Below are 17,332 nucleotides of genomic sequence, written 5' to 3'. Positions count from 1 at the left end.
CGCCGCGCTGGGCCTCTGTCCTCTCCTAAGTGAAGTCAATGGCTTCCATACAGTAAGCACTTACTACATGGCAGAACACTATAATCAAAGCAGCAAATGTGTAGGACTCATATGCTTGGTGAAGTGCTTTGCAGACAGGTAAGAACTGCTTTAGGTCACACACAGCTCAGAAGGGAGGACTACATACAGTCAGAGGATGAAGTCGGGCTTGTTGAACACACATGGAGTACTTCCCATGTGGTCACATAGAGTCACTAGTTCTCAGGAAAGTCCTATGAAGTTAACTCTGTACAGTGCCCACCATACACACGGTAGGGGATCGAAACCCCACTGAAGATCATCTGACTCTGAGACCTGGGCACTGACTCTCCACCCTTCCTAATACAGAGCAGAACCTGGTAGAAAATCCCAGGTGTTGGTAAAGAGGGGTCTTATATCTTTGTATCAAAGGAAACAGCCTCAGAAGCAACTCCATAGAAAGGGGAAAACTATCCTTTTCTTCTAGGAATCAAGTAAGTTAGAAAATATGCCTTGACTATTCCTCTAAGGTAGGGTGAAATCTGAAAACATGTAAGCTTAAGAATTTAAGATCCCCCCCTTTTTTTTCTTTTTTGAGACAAAAGACTCTTGCAAATGGGAATGAACAACTGAAAATAATAAAAATTAAAACTGCAATGTTCAGAAAAACAACGTTTTTGTGTCCTGATAATTAAAAAGAACAAAGTAACGTTTGACCCGCAATAGGATATGTAGTTTGAGCAAAACTGGGTCTTCAATCATTTGGAAATGCTAGCACAGGACTGCCTGATTAAACACAATTTGTATTGTCAATAAAAAATGCAAATGACTATTTTACTGGCAAATACAGCATTAGACTTTGCTTGATACGAGGATTAAATTGCGTTTCAAGACCAATTCAGGAGGTCAAAATATAAATGAACATCCCATTCTATTGTCCTTAGGTTGTGGAGGCAGGGATAGGAAATACAATAACAAAAATAATTGCCTGCCACTGTGAGCCATTTCAGTTAAAATAAAATCCATGCCAGTTTTGTGCAGTAGAAAATGATATTTAAGCCCCCAAATGGGTCCGGTAATTTAGCACATAATTCCTTGAAATTCACATGGCGTACCCCGACTCATCTGAATCAACTGATAAACTCCCTTTTATTTGTATTAAAGAAAATGGGGATTAAGAGGTTGAGGACACACGTTGTACCGATAGTGTAAGCCTGGGCACCACTTTCTAGCCTTGGAGTCAATCTGGCCCAGAGCTAAATCGAGTACTCAGGAATGATGTTTGACGCTAAATAGCCCCCGGTTGCAGATAGGCATAAGACATGCATTTCGATTCCCACAGAAAAATATGGAATCACAGATGTTGCTTTTGAGCGTCTTTATTTCTGAAATTACAAATAATCATTGTTGGCATCTGCAAGTGGAAAAATCTAAAAAAGCAAAGAAATACCTCATCGCTGAGAAGGATGGGTTGAGAGCCTCAGGATACAGACAGTGGCAGGGCGCAGGCGCAGACCCACTGTGCATCTGCGCTGAGGTGCAGGTGGAAATCCCCGCAAAGCGGCGGCACGGCCCAATTTTCCAAATTTCCCCTTGTTATTTTTTTCCTCCACACTTTTCACATTAACTTCTAGTGAGGCGAGTTTACACAGCCTCTAATACCTTGTTATAGCTATTGTCCTTCTCTTTATCAAAGCCTGAATGTGTTCCTAGAGCTGTTGGTAAACATGAGTAACCCAGGAAGAAATTAAATCAGACGCCCTGATTGCATGGGAATGGTAAAAAAGAGAACCAAATAAAAGAGATTTTGTTTGCTTGAAGCTGGCATTCAGGCAGAATTTGGAGTCAGAAAACACAGAATGGAAAAATGCACTGGGATTAGGTCTGATGGAGCCTACACATGCGCAGTCGTCTCGGGATATTCTGAACAACACGCTTGTGATGTGTGCTAATTCACACAGCAGTCCTAGTGGAAAGGAGATGTCACCAGCCCCTTTCCCATGGGAAAAGGCTCAGCAACACACAGTGTAACCAGTTACAAGGGTTGGAGAAGGCATGGCCTGTGAGTCTGGAATTCTTATGGACAACCTTATTCTGTCCCTTAAAAGTCTCCAGGTGTTACCTCTCGCCACCCTGCTGGCTCTGGTATCTGCCCCCAAGGCAGGGTTTAAATTGTTGCAGTGCATGGTGAGCTTGTAAATAGATTTCACTTCTCATTTCACACATAAGGAAAGACCTGGTGGTGGAGTGGGGTGCTGCTCAAATCCACACACTCTGTTGGGACTGGACCAAGAAAAGTAGCTCCTGGGGTGGCCTCAGCCTCTCCCTGCACACCACAGGCAAAACACATGGTAAATGGAAATAACAACCAGTCAGTGCCCTCGGTCTCAGTGCTGGGAAGGTCTCTACCAAGAGGTAAACTGAATCTCCACAAGGCTCTCCTACAAGCCACTACCCCCCTTTTTTGCTATTGTACCCCCACGCCCATAAACTCCCTTCTCAGCGTCTACATAGACATCAATAGAATCATTTCCAAAGCAGCATCCAGGGCCTGCCATGTGACAAAGGCCACCTGAGACCTGTATTTCTCCAACATCCTCTGGATCCCTGTGCCCTTCTGTGGGTGCACAGGCCTTTATTCTGAAACACACCGCAGGCTCCATTGGTGCCTTTACTGCCTAGAATGATGCCCTTGCAAGCTCCCAGAGCCTCTTCAAGTCCGTGCTGAATGCATTCTTAGGCAGACCATCCTGATTTCTCCCATTTAGAAGGCAAGACCCACCTCCTGTGCTCCCATCTGCCTTCCCTGCTGTGGTTTCTCTGAAACAGGCCCTAATGCGCCCTGCCATCCTGTTTGCTCTGCTGCGGCTTACTTTCACACCCAGAGCAGCACCCAGTGTGCAAGCAAGAGCTTGTGACTATATCTGTGCTTATAGAACAAAGAATGACAGGACTGAGTATCCACAGCCACCCAAGCCACCTACCAAGGTCCTCTTGTCATGCTTCTTGCTTTCTTTTCCCTCTCCTCTACCCGCACTCCCTGAATCCAATTCATAAACACAGAGTTTCATCTGGAAATCCTTACAAGCTACAGCATCATCAAAGTCACATGGACCCCTGGACTTACGTTAAGATGCTACCTGTTGGAGATGACAGCTACATGGATGGATAGGCAGAAAGGTAGTTATATTGGTATTTTATTGTTAGAGGATTGCTAGGGGATAGATAACTTAGACAGACACATATCCAAGCCCTTGACCTTACCATGCTCAGTTCTCTCCCTGGACGGTGCTTGAACACAAGCAACTGGATGCAAGTTAAATTTTCTGTTCCAATTTTGGAAACAAACCTGTTCTTATTCTCATGTGTTCTTGTTCTCGTTCTCTCTCTCTCTCTCTCTCTCCCTCCCTCCCTCCCTCCTTCCCTCCCTTCCTCCTTTCTGTGCCTCTGTTACAATCTCTCCATCTGTCTCTCTCTCCCCTCTCTCCCCCCTTCTCTCCCTGTCTCTCTCCATGTCTGTGTCTCTGTCACTATCTCTCTACATCTCTGTCTCTTTCTGTCTCTCTGTCTTTCTGACTCTCTCCCTCTCCCTCCCCGACCCTCCCTTACTCCTCTCAGAAAAGCAAACGTGTCTGGTGCCAGGGACATGAGACAACATATGTACAAGAACTTCATGAACTCTCAATATTAAAATGCTGTATCACCCCAGTACACCTATTTACCTTTTCTAGAATGTTTCATATATAAAACCAGAGTTTATGTATCTATTTGAAACATCTCACAAACCCCAGACTGGCCTTGAGCACACTCTCTAGCTAAAAATGATCTTGAACTTCTGATGTATGACCGCACATGTTGGAAGTGAACCACCATGCTTGGTTTATGTGGTGCCAAGGATGGAGCCCAGGGCCTTGTATGTGGTAGACAAGCCCCCTGTCAATCATGCTACACTCTGGCCTCTTACAATCTGTTTTGACATTGTATTAAGAAAATCCTACTTCCTATGCAAACCATATGATTTATTACTGTTAATAACAATCCCCCTACTATTAGATATATCACTAGACATTGTAACTCCTCTCTGTACCTGAGTTCTCAGTGTTCAAACTCTCCCAACCTCTCCCAGTTACTAGGCTATTAGATCAACATTTTTAGAATCTACACTTGTTTTGAGATCGTATGGCATTTGTCTCCCTGTGCCTGGATAAATTCTACTTACTACAGCATCTTGCAGTCCATTCCATATTTCTAGAAATGCCCAAATAATACACCATTGTGTATATATCCCACATTTAAGTATCAATTCATCCCCTTACAATCAGGTTGATCACCTTCCCTGGCTATTGTGAACAGTGCTACAATGTACACGGGAGGCCAGATGGCTCTTTGACATATTGATATAATCCAGGAGTGTAGAGGGCCGCAATACGTTCGCCACCACTAGATGGCGCTGTCTTCCACTGCGCCCCACGTGGTAGGTCAGGATAGACTCCGCCATTACAAGATGGCGCCAACCTTTGCCGCGCCAGCCGGCCCCCCTTTCAGGTAGTTAACTGTGCACATGTGCAAGAGTGCCTTCGTGCCAGGTCTTTGCCCACTCCGGGGCGTACCTTATGAGATCATGGGTAACAACCAATCAGGTGTGGGTGCGCTGCACGAGGGTTTTATAAGTGCCCCATGTTGGCGCGGCGTGGCTTTTCCTCTTCTAAGATTAATAAAGTGGTCACAATAAGGATTTCTAATGTCCGCGTGCTCCTTGCTGGCGAAAAGTCGCGCGCGGGACACAGGAGTAGGATTTATTTACCTTCCTGAAGCCTCCTGTCCTCCCTCTGTGAGAAAGGAGAAAGCAGAGTTCATCGCTGAGTGAATTTCAGAGGAAAGGGGGCACAAGTGGAAGCCTGACACACTCAGCACGTGTCCCCGACGTACCCAGTTCTGCCCACCTTCTCGCTAACTTAAAGAAAACGGTGACATCTTCCTTTAAAGGCTCAACAGATGATTCTAAACCCTTTAAGAAAACATCTCATTATGTTCTTATGACTGAATTGCTATTTCTATGGAGACACATGAGAGAAAGCAGTCAGAAGGAAGAAACGTGGTAACAGAGCCACGACTTCAGGATGACACTTTAATTGAGTTGTATGTTTAAGGTACTAATAGACTCATTTCACAGTCGCCTTTTAATCAAAATCCAACCGGTATTTGCTGAACATAATCATGTGCACATGACCGTTTGCTGTAAGAGTTGTCAAGGATAATAATTAGAAATATGTATTGAATTTGAAAATTAAGATATGGTCCCTTATCGTAGCCTTTACAATATGGTTAGAAAGACATTAGTACTGGAAAGTTAAGGATCAACAGAAGGCTTTAATGTTTAAGCAACAGATAGGTTATTAGGAAGCAGGACTTAATTAGTTTCCAAGTCAGCACCAGGAAGCAGGACCCTGGAGTGCTATAAGAATGAAAGAGACCATGAAGGGTCTATGCTGGGTTGGATTCATCCAAACTTGAGAGAAATTTTTAATGGACACTACTCAGACCAGCTTTGGAGAGGCCTAGGAGCAGCAAGGGAATCTATGCCCTTCTTGACACCCCTAAGAGAGGAACTTACAAAGCAGACGATGCAAGAAGTTTATTTTCACTCAAATCTCTGGAAAATGAGAAGGAAGGCAACACCCCTTTTAGATAATGGGAGCCCCTCTCCAGAAAGACAAAGTTCCTAAGGACAACACACAATGCCAGGCCCCAGAAATCCTGACAGTGAAAGCGCTGAAGGCTGGAACACAGGTGCAGCCTTCTCGGTTACATTCGAAAGCACGGGCCTGCCATCAATTCGTAAGTGGTCTGCATTGGAAAATCGGGCTCCAAGATCTGATGAAAGACCAGAGGAAAATCCATTCTTCTACTTAGCTCAGGAGAACCTCTGCCTCGATGTCATGGCCTGTAAACTCTATCAGACACACTGTGCTCAAATTGATCAGGCAGCCATTTGTATTGATTGGAGAAGGCACTGTGAAATGAGTCACTATAACCATTTCTAGGCTAGGTAAGATGCAATCTGCATTTGCTTCAATCCCGTCGGAGGCTGAGGGGTGGAAAGGGCTCTCTGGCCAGCCAGGTTCAGTGTGTGACAATCAGTATCATATAAAGTATCATTTATAGAGTGATGGGTCTATGTCGAGCCATAAGCTAGGTGTACATACTATGTCATTTCTTTCTAACAACCAGCCACACTGAGTCCATCCGTGCTGAGGATGCAGTTGCAGAGTCAGACCAGGGAAGACCATCTCGTAGCTGGCGAACAGGGTTCTCAAGTCAGCACCAAAGTAGGCACGAGAAGGGCCTTCCAGTCCCAGCCCTGTACCGAGGCCCATCTTCCCAAGCATGTAGACAGTATGCCCCAGAACACAGGGGACAGAGGCAGGGGAGGCTAGGGACTCTTTCAATAGGTACTGAATCTGGGTTTCACCTGGCACCTACCATGATTATAGCCCTCACTATTGCTAGGTGCTATTTTAAGAACTGCAGTTAGAGGAGACCCTCCTTCCAGGTGAAGACATGAGGACTCAGACCCATCAGCGCTGCCTGAGGTTGCACTCAGACCACTGTAAAGCAGGGGTACCACTATGGGTGCTTTGACCTCAGGGGCTGTACTCTAGACTGTATTCTGCATGATAAAGGCATCTGCAAAACACCGTTCAACAGCTGTCAGCATTTTCTACTACTCTGTGTGGAGCGAGTGTCATGCCAAGTCTAATAGTAACAGTCAAAGTATGTATGGGCGTTGGTTGGTGATTTTTTTCCCACATAAACAAATGTCTGTTTATCCCAGATAGGGCACAGATGACAGACCAAAAAATGCTGCTACCAAAGCCAATCTCTCTGAACCAGTGAGCTTATTAGTATTACTAACTGGAGCATGGGAGACCCGGAAGCAGTTCTGACGTCACCAAGCTTATGGCTATATTCCTGGAACTCCCTTCTCAACTACTAGTGAGCTCCATCAGAGTTTCTTCTCACCCAGCAGGTGTGGGCTATTTATATAAACTTGAGGAGGGGTGTTTTGAGTCTTCTAATTCTCTCGGCTTCTTGAACCTTTTAAGTTTCCATACGAACCTCCCTCCCCTGTCTAAGAAGAAATATTTCAGATAGAGAAAATACCCACACAACAGCATCATCCCTTGCCTTACCTATTTTATCCTGACAGCAGCAGTGCTGTGAGGCCAGAATTACTACCATATCTATATTGCAAGAGAGAAAACTGAAGAAGAATTAACCTCCTTGTCCATACACAGTATGTTTTCTGCCCCATGCTGGTTGGTGAAAAGTACCCACAATGCACTACTAGACTGTATTGAAAAGACAGTTTCAATGTTTATCTGCCTCTGACTGACAGTTCCTTTATGTGAGGGGTCATATCTCCTTAACTGCGGTGCCAGGTACAGTAGTTGGTATACAGCACGTGTTCAATAAATGCTATGCTGTAAGGCAGTGGGCTATGCTTTTGAGATGAAAGCTTAGAGTGACTAAGATTTCCAACATGGCAGCCACAACACGTGGATACCAGAAGGCTTGGAAATATTCTCCCCATTCTACAAGGTGGCAAATTGAGGCTCACAGAAGGGTAATAAACATGCCCTGAACCACACTACCAGCTAACAGCAGAAGCAACATGCCCACCAAGATGGCCCAAGTTCAACGTTTGCACCGCTCGCATCCTCTGTCCCATGCTCCAGTGCGCATCTTCTAACGTTTGTCCTGACGTCACTGAGATCTCTCCCAGAACACTGTCCTCCCAAGAACATGTCCGACTTCTCTCACTGTGGAAGGTAATGAGCTAAGAGAGCCTTCAGCTGTGCCATTGTGGTAGAGACTGGAAAAATTAATCTGGGGCCGCTTTACATTTGCTGCCTGGGAATCAAACCGTGAAAGCTAATTTAAAGGCTTGCACAGTTGGTTTGAAGGAGGAATGTCATAGCTTGGAGGGATGGTAAGTTGTGCACCATCAGCTCAGACGGTGTTGGTTGGTGCAGGATACCTAGGAGGCTCCGAAACGAAAAGGCTCCTGTTGTCACTCCAGTGAGCCAAGGGCAAAATTACAGAGAAGGTGCCACTTGGGCCAGCAGAAGAAAGTAAAGGGAAGTTGAAGGTGTCCATGATGGGTCTGCGCACTGGCACGTGGGTCCCGGAATGTCATGCCATTACTAAGGAGCAACAGTGCTTCCTGGGAACACACACTTTGTGGCACACACACACAGTCTATGGACCCTAGCTGTGAGACATAATACGGCCGGGATGAGGTACCTAATGCTTTTGCTGAAAACTGCACTTTGTCATCTGTAAACAGGGCTAACACTACAGTCATCACAGAGCCTTAGGAGGGTGCATCAGGAAAAATCTTGGCAAAGTGTTATCTCCTCAGAGCAACAGCACCAAGTGGTTTGTTTGTTTGTTTTGTTGTTTTCAATCTGTTTTTGAGACAGGCTTTCTCTGTGTGACCCTGGCCATCCTGGAGCTCACGCTATAGAGCAGGCTGACCTGGAACTCAGAGATACACCTGTCTCTGTCTCCCGACTGCTGGACGTAAAGGCCTGCACTACAGTTTGGCAGCATTTGCTGTTTTATTATTGTGTCAAAAGCTGCCTCAATGTGATGTGCCCTGCCCCAGGGGAGGAGCCCAGGCATTCCCTTTTACGTCAATATCCTGGTGCATCTCGCTTGCAGCATTTCAAAGCCCACTCCTCATGATGACCACTGTTGTCAGCATGATTCGCAGAACAGAATGCAATGGGCTATTCATCTTGGCCAGTCCCTCTGGCAGACAGCAGTGGCAGGCGTATTGTGCCACATCTGAGGACCTGTTTCCCCCTGGGATCTGCCATTTTCTATGGGCCAGGTAGACCTGCACTGACCATTTGCTTGCCTGGCCCAGTGCCTAGAAAGCAAGTAGCTCACCACAGGATGATTGGTTTAGGTGAGCAAGTGACATACGGGGGCATTCATCTGAAAAGAACAGCGAGGCCTTAGATAAAGCAGACATGCATGGAGGTTGCCTTATAAAGAGGAAGTGAAGCGTAACAGTGGAGTAAAGGTGAAACGGGACAGACAGGAGACAAGCCACTGACACCTCTCTGGGCCCAGAAATTACCACGGAGTGTGACTGAGAGCAAAAGTCACCTGCTTGGGCCTCTTCTTGCAGCTATTCTGTGCTATGTGATGTCTAATGCCCAAACATCTCCCTTGAAAACAATCTCTCATAACTACCTCATAACTACCAAAGGGGGAGAAAGATTTAATAAAAGAATTTTAATAACAGCAGTTTAATTTTAAGGCAAAAATAACTGTAATTACTTGGAGCCTTCATAACATTTAAAATCTGATTAAAATGTGCCATCATTTACGAGCTGAGATGGTTATCGTGTTTCACGGCCCTGCAATTACTGCCGCTGTCTGGGAATGGAAGCAGTCCTGGACGGCCCCCTTTCTGCACTTTCAAGGTACCCCAGACTCTTGGTAGAAACAGCAACTTCAGTGTACAGCAGACGCAGGACGTGAGCAGGTGTTCTGGGCTGTTTGATACCCACTGTGTGTCAGGAACTGTGGACAGTACGGAAACACAGCCAAGGTTGATAGCGTCGTTATCAACACAAACACCTGAAGCTGAGAGAAGTGGGTGGGTGGCTGGGTCACAGACTGAAATCGAAGTGGCAACTTAGACTGGACCCTACAGCTACTTGCCTTCAGAGGCTGCACGCCACTAAGCCCACCTAATGCCCAAACTGGGCTGAGTCATTCTGAAATCACAGTCTAGATTCATCATCCCAGGGAGACTTCCCACCGTCTTGGAGAAGGCAAAGGACAAAGGACAACAATGGAGGAGGGATAGAGGAGGAGGGAGGAAGGAGAGGAGACAGCAAGAAGAAGATAAGGGTAAAAAGAAACAGGGAAGGGTAGGAAACAATGAAAGAAGCAGAGGAGAAGGATAAAGAGGAGGAGGGAGAGGAGTTCACGGGCCAGTTGACTCCAAAGCTACAACTGGATTTCATAGATCAGACTGTCAAGGCCCTCTACACATTTGGCTTGAAGAATGTCACTCTGCTATTTTGATGTGAAAATCATAATATACTTAAACCGTCATCCTTTCAACAAGCCCTGAATGGTTAAACATCACCCCTTGGCAAGACTGTGGCCATCCCAGGTGAGACCGAATGCCTACAGTTTTTAAGTCTCCTCCTTTACGTCCCTCTCACTTTGTTCAGACACATACAGACACAAACTGAGGCTCTCTTCATCTACTTCCTTTCCTTATTACTTAGTACACCAAGAGATTGGAAGCTAGCTGCCTTCTGTCAGGGCTGGCTCGTGGATTTTGTCACTACTGCTCCATAGCACCTGGGCACCTGGGCACTCTCTGGAGTTAGAGGAATCACTCACTCTGAAATGTTTGCTAATTGAAGAATGAATTGAAACCTGATAGGGGTGCTGTGTGAGTGGACAGGCCAAATTTTCTGATGTACACATCAACTGTCCAAGATAGACTGGCTTTTCTTAGTGGATTTTTATTTACCATATATACACTCTGCTATACGCTCTATCATTTAATAGGCAGTTAGTGAACACCTGGGGCATCAGGCAGTGTCGGGTGCAGAATTGCAGCTGTGGAAAGAGCTATGGAGACCCATAGACTGATACTCTGGGAAAAATTAAACTATATATATGTATATGTACATATGCATGCATATATATACATATATATACACACATACATACATATATACACACATATATGTGTGTATGGGTGTATATGTATATATACATATAAATGTATATGTAGTGTATATATGTTTGAATATGTGTATAAACATGTATATGTACATACCTATGTGTTTATGTGTATATACATGCATTTATATGTATACATAGGTACACATACCTATGTATATATGTGTGTATACATATATGTTGTATGTATACATACATATGTATGTATGTATATACACACAGATACACACACAGACTGATACACACTTTCTGCCACATTCCATATCCACATAAGCTGTAACATCATCTGAGTGAGGAGAGTGACTGAGGAAAGGCAGGAAGGGAAGAGTAGCTGACGTTTGGATCTGGCAAGCATCCCCGAGAGTCTGAACAAACACAGTGAACACACTCCAGAGAGGCCATGGGCTCCAGTGCCACGCATCTTTATATCAAATGGTGCAAACATTTCTCACCTTCAATCCTCAGCTTTGCTTGTGAGCATGACACTGCTACTTGCCCTCTCTACTTTGCAAAGCAGGCTTGCAATGAGCATAAAATGAACATCCCCTGTCTCTACCACCCACGAGATAAAGGGTCCACCCGACATGATGGCTGTGATCCCTTCCTGCTGTAATTTACTAAGAGTCTATTGCTACAAAAGAGACATGTAAGATGTAATTTGCTGCACGAGTTTCTGAGATAATGGGCAGCTCAAATGGGACTTTTATCACCATCCAATGATCCACTTTGGTTCTGGGGTTCACAGCCCCCAAGCATCAAAGCACACTTAGCTTCATTTTTATCGCAGCGATTTCAAAATCTCACTGAAAATGTAAGCTGAATGGTAATTTCACTCCTAGCGACGTGCTGTTGTCTGAACCATAATGTAAATGCCCATCCTAAATTGTGCCAGTTATCAGTGCTAATGAAAGACTAAAATGACACAGCTAATCCCAGGGCCTGTGTTAATTTGGTTTTAGGCATTTCAGGATTTCTGAGCATTGGATTTGTTTTCCCTGTCCTATACCGTCTAAACCTCTGCCACACAGGAACTCCCCAGATGAGAGTCCCCAGGGTTTTGGAATGTCTGAAAATAACCTCTTTTGCATGAATGCACAGACTAACATATTTCCCCTGCTCTGAATGGAAAATATGGTGCAGGGTGCGTAACATACCGCTGTATCACCCCGGCCTGCAAAGAGAAAGCACAGATCCAGAATCTGCGGGGGGGGAAGCTGTAGCAGGTATCCCCACAGAACACAGTAGTGAGGGTTTTCTCTCTGAGGGGAGAAGTAGCAAGATAAAGAGATGGACAGAAACTAATTAGACCCATCTGCACTTTGTCCAAGGGTCACTCCAAGAGGACATAATTGTATGTGACTACAATACTGATTTTAGCCTCTGTACCACATTAATTATCTCCACAGAGCCTCACTGTCTCGTGGCTTTCCAGAGAGAGAGAGAGAGAGAGAGAGAGAGAGAGAGAGAGAGAGAGAGAGAGAGAGAGCGAGAGAGAGCTATAAGTTTCTTTGTGGGCAAGAACAGAGAAAGAAGCATCCTCCATCTCTGTAGTTATGGATGTTTATAACTCAGTGTCTGGTTCCTCCAATGGCCTGGAATCTAGTGTTCTTTCTAGTAACCCATGATGGCTCATCAGCCTGCATTGTCCTGACCAACTAGACCCTGTGTTGTTAGATGTTTAATTCTCATGATTTATAAGGCTGATTCTATCTATGTCATTGTCATTTGCTTTTGGTCAGAGGAGGGCACAAAGTCCTTGCAAATGTTAAAGAACCAGCCCTAAGTTGGGGTCCTAGGGACTTTGCAGGGGCACAGCCAGAATTTGAAGACAGGTTCCTTTGAGGTCATCACTAACCAAGGACTGTATGTCGCCACTGTCATGCTCCAGGAAAAGGTGAACTCCCTTGCAAGAGTATTGAAACTTTAGATAGTAAGCCTCCTGATAATGTGCATTTATTGCTAGCAAATGTTTAGTGCCATGGACAGGGAGTAAAGCTGGGTCAGCTCCGTCCAGGCCCCTTCTGCAGCGAAGCAGGAGTTTTCTACATGTTGAAACCAATTCGTGTATCGGCACACAGGAAGAAAACAACAATTAGAAGACCCTACCTGGTTGAGTCAGTCTTGAGAACATAGAAACTCCATTTGGCATTCAAAACAATGACCTTGGAAATGAAAGAGGAGCAAATCCCAAATCCCAGTGACTTCACACAAACAAAGCCTGTTTCATGTGTCCTCACAGGAAAACACCTCTCACTCACATGCCAAACATTAGCATAAAACAAAGGGCTTTTAATAAAATTATACAGAACTTCGTTGTCCACAATGATTCTCTACATCTGGCTCACATTCAACTCACTAGAGGGTCACCCGAAGTCTTGTGCCCAGGCACTAGTGATTTGGAAATGCCTCAGACAAGGTCCCAAACCTCAAAGAATAGCTAAAGATAACCTGTCTTCCACAGAGGCTCAGAGTAACACATAAACCCTTGCAGGCATGCACTTAAAGTACAACCTACCATTCAGGCCTACAAAGAAAAGGCAGCCTTGACACTCAGGCTTTGTGGGAGAAGCAGTATGTTTGACAGACCGCTACATACCTGACAGTAGAGTTCTTGTGCAGGAGCCTGGGGCCTACACTAGCTACTCCATGTCCACTGAAGTCGTATGCTACATTTGTGCTATCTACCAGTTCAAAAGGCAAAAACAAAAAACAAAAAATAGTACAGAAAGGTCACAGAAAGTGACCTATCAAGGTTCAAAGCCTGGAAAATACAGAACTCTTACTGAAATCCAAATTTTTTCAGACTCAGAAATCTTTGACACTGATGCATTGCCAAGAAAAAAAAAACTGAATCATGCAACAAGCATGACAAAGGTGATTGGTACCCACCCAGGAGAAGCTACTAAAGAGTAAGCTTTAGTATAGAGGAAAGGCAGGGCCTTTCATTTTTAAATCAGGTTTTGGAGGAATAGAGTTGAACATTCAAGTCAGGAAGAACCCAGGACTACAGAGGCAGAAAAAGGAACTTCTTACCAAGGAATTGTAGGCAATTAGATAAAAAATAAGAGATCAGGACCAGTTGGCCACAGGTGTAGACAAGCTAAAGAGTGATGCACATGTGTGTCAATACCACACACACACACACACACACACACACACACACACACACACACACCCCACACACCACACACACACCACACACACACCACACACATACACACACACATACACACACATACACACACACCACACACACCACACACACACACACCACACACACACACACCACACACACACATACACACACATACACACACACCACACACATACACACACACCACACACACCACACACACACCCACATACACCACACACACATACACACACACATACACACACATCACACACACACATACACACATCACACACACATACCACACACATACACACACACCCCACACACACACACACACATGGGCACACATGCACACACATGTGTATATGACCGTATTCACATCTTTCATGCAATTTACTCAGAGCAGAACCTAATCTGAGTTTAGACACCGATGTGACTGAAAACAAGCAGAATCCAGCTAAGGTTCATGGGACCACTCAGCTGCAGACAGCCCAGTTTGCTGACACTAAGCTTAGATAAAGCTCCCACATGCTTAGCTGTCATTTCTCCCTGCTCCGTGATAACACTCCGCTCCTTGGGGTGTGCGCCTGCCATGTCTACAGGGACTAGCTGCAGTCATAAAGGCAATTAAACACAGTAGAAAGAATGCTAATGTCCAGCATAAGCATAAACAATCCCATTACATGCAAAGGAAACTTAAGTGTAAACCGTGAACAAAAAGACTGTGTTCCCAAACCCAAGGGGAAAGCTTGTGCCTATCCATCCACCAACACAAACACCACAAGATGCAAAAAACACTAAATAAAACATGGGAATTCCATCTGAGACCCTGTCCTGCTGCTGAGTCCCTTTCTGACCAAGAATAAATCATTTAACCTTTGTAAGCCTCAGGTTATCTGGAAATGGGCACAGTTATATACCTAATGCTATATTTACGCTGATGATCAAGTCAGAAGAAGCATATAAAGTTTTTCAATACAGTAGGTGACAAAATGTTTATTGTGACCACTTACAACTTTACTAATATGATCTGAAACTATATTTTGGCCCAAGCATTTAAAATGTAGGAGGAATTCAGGCTTGGGTAGTATTCCCAGCTTAAAGACTATGTTTTCCTATGACTAGCACCAATGTTAGCAACAGTTGTTCCAATCTACTGAGCACATACTTTATAAATTATTGATTTTTTAAATGCCATGGGATCTTTGAGGAGCATATTCTGATACCACTGAGGCACAGGGAAGATGAAATTTTGAAGCCAGGCATCCTGGAAAAGGATGTTCTCTCTTGGTGATCTATTGGAAGTAATTACTTCCAGAGCATGATCTGCAAATCCATTGATGGCCAGAATACAAAGGCCAGTCTCCTAGACACAGGAAGATTTGTCTGCCTGAGTGCCTGTGGAATTTATCTGCATTCTGGGCTCTCCCCGGGCCTGGCTACATCAGCTGTTAGACTTGCCAGTCACCACCACAGTATAGGTGAGATAATACCTCATACAAGCCTCAGTCTTTCCCCTTCCACCTCTCCTAACGTCAACTCAGCAGGCTCTTCCTGGACATAGATCATGGAGAACCTGAGTAGAAAGTGGGAAACTGTCCTGGAGTCAGACGTTCCTTTGACCTCCTCCACCCATGGTTTCCCATTCCTCGTTAGTCTGTCACCTTTCTGAATCACCCGACACTTGGATCAATGACAAGCCTTCTTTGCACAACATCAAGTACAGAGCTTACAGCAGACAATACGGGTGGTGTCCATCAGTGCTGATGAAATGCATATTTGTTTAACTTAGCTGCTTTGCAAGATTTGCCACATGCGAAGTCTTATGCTAGGTAGTCCGTGCTTGTGCTTGCTCATTGTGTCCCAGAGTGAACACATGGAGCTCCCACGAGGTTAGTTAGCCTGCCTTAGGTCATGCATCATGATTCCCACACAGCCCATCTGGGGCCAAAGCCAGAGGCTTCCCACCACTGAGTCTGCTCCTGCCTCTCCCCTTCCCAAGCTGCACAGCAGAAGAAGCCCCAGTGAAGGACTACCCAGCGCCCCAGGGCTGTCAGCCAATCCTTCCCAACATACACCTCCATAGCTCTCTTGAGGTAAGGTATAAAAATGAAAGTGGCGGATGTTATCTATAAGCCCCTCAAATCTGCTTTTCCTTTCATTTAAAAATTCTCTAGTAATTGTTTTTACCATACTTAATCATGAAAATGAATCACCTCAAATTTTTGAAAGAAACTCTCCTCCAAAAACTGTCAACTTTCTGCCACGAATTCATTTATTACGAGACCACATGATGCCTCCAAGTACTGCATTTTATTTAAACGTGACATTTTTTCACTCTGTTTTGATTCCACATCTGAAAATCGCCTCTATCAATCTTTTGCTGGAGCCAAACATAACTATTTTTGCTCACTGGAACATTAAATACAGACTCGGGGTCCTAGAATCAAATTAAAAAAATTAAATAAAAATAAAGTAGACATCCACAGCCCCTATCCAAAGACAGCACATTTGGAAACTGCGCTGAAACCAGTTTCCAGGATAAAAGTCAGTCAATCCTAATCATTTTGGACCTTGGGTTGGCTTTACTTCTGAGGTTCACTCTGGAGACTGTTACCCATTCTAGCGTTTAAAAAGGGCGTAACATCTTCAGAGAAATTCCCAGGCCTGGCTGAGCATTGAGTGTGAGCAATGACATATGTGCCACCCCAGTCACCTTTGGTTTGTGGGGCGGGAATGCTCACCACAAGCTTCTGTTCTCCGTGTTGTATCATTCTCTTTCGGAACAGCAAAAGCAAACAGGCAAGTCCAGTACTGTACCATATTCTTCTTTCACTCACCATGATGACATGGGCTCCAGACATCAGAAGAAGGAAGGATGTCCCAGGTTCCCAGGCAAAGGGAACCATGCCCAATCCATCATGCTCGCCCACTAATGATAGACACGTACATAGGAACTACCATAACCAGAGGGGCAGGGGGCATGAAAGGAAGCACATCAACTGTCAAGGATGGCAGAGCTGTGATTAGAATTTCCAATCAGAATGGCTGGGATACATCATGCTGCAGGCTGTGGGAGGTCGGAAGACTGAATCCTACCCAGGGTATTGTTCCAGCAGCCCTGTCTTCTCCAGGACTAGATGGAGCTAGGGGCCTTGGAATGTGCAATGTCTTACAGACTCAGAGTTGCTAAAGCGAGGAAAATATGTGGTGAGATTAAACAACCATGTCTCCAGAACACACCAAATAAACGTCCTAAGGCACAATTTCTCATCTAGCCATCTGACCAAAAGCCTCTGGTTTCCTCTTTGCCTCCCTTCTCCCACCTCCCTCATCTGCTTCTCTTTGTTCTCCATCATGCCTAGCTTCCTTCCTTAAACCTTGTTTCTTCCT

At 44.9% G+C, this 17,332-nt stretch overlaps 1 protein-coding gene across 21 annotated transcripts in view; it reads right to left on the bottom strand.

Moving 5' to 3' along the window:
* Positions 1-17,332, bottom strand: part of Dab1 (DAB adaptor protein 1) — a 1,118,143-nt gene that overhangs the window by 293,613 nt on the left and 807,198 nt on the right.

This window comes from Rattus norvegicus, chromosome 5, assembly GCF_021556685.1.
Source record: "Rattus norvegicus strain SHRSP/BbbUtx chromosome 5, alternate assembly SHRSP_T2T, whole genome shotgun sequence".
NCBI lineage: Eukaryota > Metazoa > Chordata > Mammalia > Rodentia > Muridae > Rattus > Rattus norvegicus.
This window is presented reverse-complemented; position numbering and strand designations above follow the sequence as displayed.